Raw genomic sequence first — 3698 nt, forward strand, 5'->3', positions numbered from 1 at the left:
TGCATATCCTCAATTGACCCTTCACCACCTTTATTCTCTTTTAAAGTGTTCATCGAAATTGGCCTGCAAAAATTAAAAAAGAGCTCATAATCCTCTTCTATGGAAAACCTTATAATTATTTTCCTTTTTCTTCTGCCATTCTCATCAGCTTATACACGCCCTAACGAGCACTTCATCAACTGTGGGTCAGATTTCAACTTCACCGGAAACGGCAGTCGGAACTTCGTCGGTGACCGCTACGCCGGCGTTTCTTTCTTTAAAGGAAAAACCGGCACTAAACGAGAAACCACCTCCTCCGTATCCCAACTTTATTGGACGGTGAGAATCTATTCACAGCCATCGTTTTACGAGTTCATAATCAAAACAAGCGGCACTTACTTTGTACGTCTCCATTTCTTTGTTCCTTCATCTTCTGATAATCTGTACAACGCTAAATTCACCGTTTTAGCTTCAGGGTTTGAGCTTTTATCGAATTTCTCCGTCAAAAATAGCCCTGCCGGTTCGCCCGTCATAAAGGAATTTTTAGTCAATATCGATGAAGGAAGATTCAAAATCAATTTCATACCTTCTCAAGGTTCAAACATAGCTTTTGTAAACGCCATTGAAGTGTTTCTAACACCGGAAAGCTTCGTCCCCGACACCGCTCCCCTTGCCGGACGCCTTCGAGGCTCGTTCGACGGTTTACGGTCTCGGGTTTTACATACAGTCTATAGGATCAATGTCGGAGGGGATAATATTACAACAGATGAAGATACACTGTGGAGGAACTGGATACCTGATAATCAGTTCTTGTCTGATCCGTCAAGTGCTATGAAGAACAGTTTGTTTTTCAAAGGTGAACCTGCATACACATCTGGTCGTGCCAATGAATACACTGCCCCAAACCTTGTTTATAAGACTGCAAGGATATCGATTGTACAAGATCAATTCAATAGAGGGCAATCTTTCAATATAACATGGAGTTCCAATATTACATGGAGTTTCAAATGTGAGTAAAAGTTCAAGACACTTTGTTAGGTTCCATTTTTGGGAAATTGTTAGTCCATCAATTGATTCTGTCATGTTTGATCTTTACATTTACAATAAATTTGAGAAGGTGGTTTATCCGTATAACGAAACCGGACAGTTTGCGGTTCCGTTTTACTTCGATTTCGTGGTGGATTCGGACAAATCCGGGGTCATGAACGTACGTGTCGGCTCTCGGAATGATTCCGAGAATCAAATGGCGTTTTTGAATGGGATTGAAATAATGGAGTTTGTGCCCCAAGACCAAGAGAGGTCTAAAAAAGGGACTAATTTAGTTCCTATAGTTGGCTCTGTTGTTGGGGCTGTTGTATTTGTTTTTGTTTTTATAGTGGCAATGGTTATGTTCTTGAAATGCAGGAAAAGAAAGCCTTTGTCTGAAAAAACATCCAACATGTCTCCTTTGGATCTTGCTCTTAGAATATCTTATTACGAAATCGAGCAAGCAACGAAGAATTTTGATTCCGGTTTATTGATCGGAGAAGGTGGATTTGGGAGAGTGTACGAAGGTTTATTTCGTGGTAAGAAAGTGGCTGTTAAAAGGAGCGAACCAGGACATGGCCAAGGCCTACTGGAATTCCGGACAGAGATTATTGTCTTGTCCCGAATCCGGCATCGGCATCTCGTTTCTTTGATTGGTTACTGACGAAAGATCGGAAATGATATTGGTTTATGAGTTTATGGAGAAGGGTACTCTTAGAGATCATCTATATAAACGGAGTTCCGATGTTGAGAAACCGTATTTTGCTCGGTCCGACTTGTCTTGGAAGCAAAGGCTTGAAATTTGTATTGGTGCAGCAAAAGGGCTTAATTATTTGCACACCGGTTCGGATGGTGGAATCATTCACCGCGATGTTAAGTCCACGAACATCCTACTCGATGAACGGTTAGTAGCCAAAGTTGCCGATTTTGGGGTCTCGAAATTTAACCTTCCGGATGCCGAACATAGTGCTAATGTCAAAGGAACGTTTGGTTATCTCGACCCCGAATACTTCTCATCGCTGCCATTGACGGATAAATCCGACGTGTACTCTTTTGGGGTCGTACTTCTCGAAGTACTTTGTGCGAGGCCAGCGGTTTTGGCATCGAATAGGAGGGAAGAAGTGAACTTAGCTGAATGGGGAATGCTTTGGTTGAGGAAAGGTCAACTCGAGAAGATTATCGATCCGATGCTAGTTGATACAATCAACCCCAACTCGTTGAGGAAGTTCGTCGAGACAACCGAGAAGTGTTTAAGACCGTCTGGTAACGAAAGACCAGTGATGCGGGACGTGTTGTGGGATTTAGAATACGCATTGCAGCTTCAGTTAATTCCGATGAACAATGGAACATTCGAAGACAGTACGACCAATGTTTCCTTAGAATTCTCAATGATGCCGGTCCTCCATCGGTTACCTTCAAATAGCTTCCCGGCCGTTGAGGAAGAAGGTGCGGCCTTACTATCCGTTGATGCTTCCGATGTAACTGCTAGCCAAGTACTCTCATTATTGAGTGTTGGTGAGGCTAGATAGTCTCCACTGGTTTAAATGTTGATAAACGCTACACTTTGTATGTACTATTTTTTGGTAAAATGTCCTCTCCGGTCCCTCTCAATTCCAATATCAAGCAAATTAGTCCCTCTCAAAAAAACTTAAGCAATTTTATTTTTGTGAATTTTGAAAATGAGCAACTAAGCACCATTAATCACATCATTAACTTTTTATCAATTCTACATAATTTTTATTTGTATAATAACAAATTTAGCACCTAAAGTTTACACGTTCTAATAAATTTGTCCTGATTAACAAATGTAGCCGATAACATTTAAGTAAATATGTAAATATTGAGATTAAATTTTGTTTTTTAGAGCGATGGCTCGCTTCACCCAAATTGTTGGTTTAAAATTAATAAAAATATTTTTATTTAATTTTAATCATAAAAACATATAAATATTAATATAAAATTATGAAATGAGCCGATCCGAAGTCCAAAATACTTGATCTAAAGCGGGCCGAGGAGCCCGGCCATAAACACCTCTATGAGTGGACAGTAGCAGATTCGGGTTTAAGTGACCCATAAGTTTTTGGGTTGTAATAAACGGCCTATTAAGAAAAAAAGGAGAACCACCGACCGAGGCTTAGGAAAATCAAGGCGCACGTAAAACCACGTGCCCACACGCAGAGCAAGAGCGATCCCCTTGTAGTCTACATAGTGACTTGAACTTTCACACTTTCCACAAACCATTGCTCCATTGGTTTGATTATTATTTAATAGGGGCAATTTTCAAACTTATACTTAAACTTTGATTTAATTTATAATTTGATACATAAATGTTGATTTGGTGTAAATTATACAAATCAAATTTTGATTATAGTTCAAATATATACATGAAACTTTAATTTTGATTCAATCATAGATATTTAAAGAAATAAATACATCAGTTTATTTTTATATTAGATAAATATAATTATTTGTGTATGTAATATATAAACATAAAATGATGTTATATTAATAATTGTATTAATAATTTGTAAAAATTGAATTAAATCAAAATTTCATGCAAAAAATTGCACAAAATTGAAACTCATGTATAAAATTACATATTAAACCAAAATTCAAATATAGTTTTAAGATTTATCCTTGTTTATTGGTTAATGATTTTTTTTTATTTTGTAAATATTTTTTTAAATTAAATA

At 37.7% G+C, this 3698-nt stretch overlaps 1 pseudogene; it reads left to right on the forward strand.

The window, feature by feature from the left end:
- On the forward strand, nt 1-2622 carry LOC107931681 (probable receptor-like protein kinase At2g23200; annotated as a pseudogene).
- Nucleotides 2623-3698: the final 1076 nt, after the last annotated feature.

Source organism: Gossypium hirsutum, chromosome A02, assembly GCF_007990345.1.
Source record: "Gossypium hirsutum isolate 1008001.06 chromosome A02, Gossypium_hirsutum_v2.1, whole genome shotgun sequence".
In the NCBI taxonomy this organism is placed as follows: domain Eukaryota; kingdom Viridiplantae; phylum Streptophyta; class Magnoliopsida; order Malvales; family Malvaceae; genus Gossypium; species Gossypium hirsutum.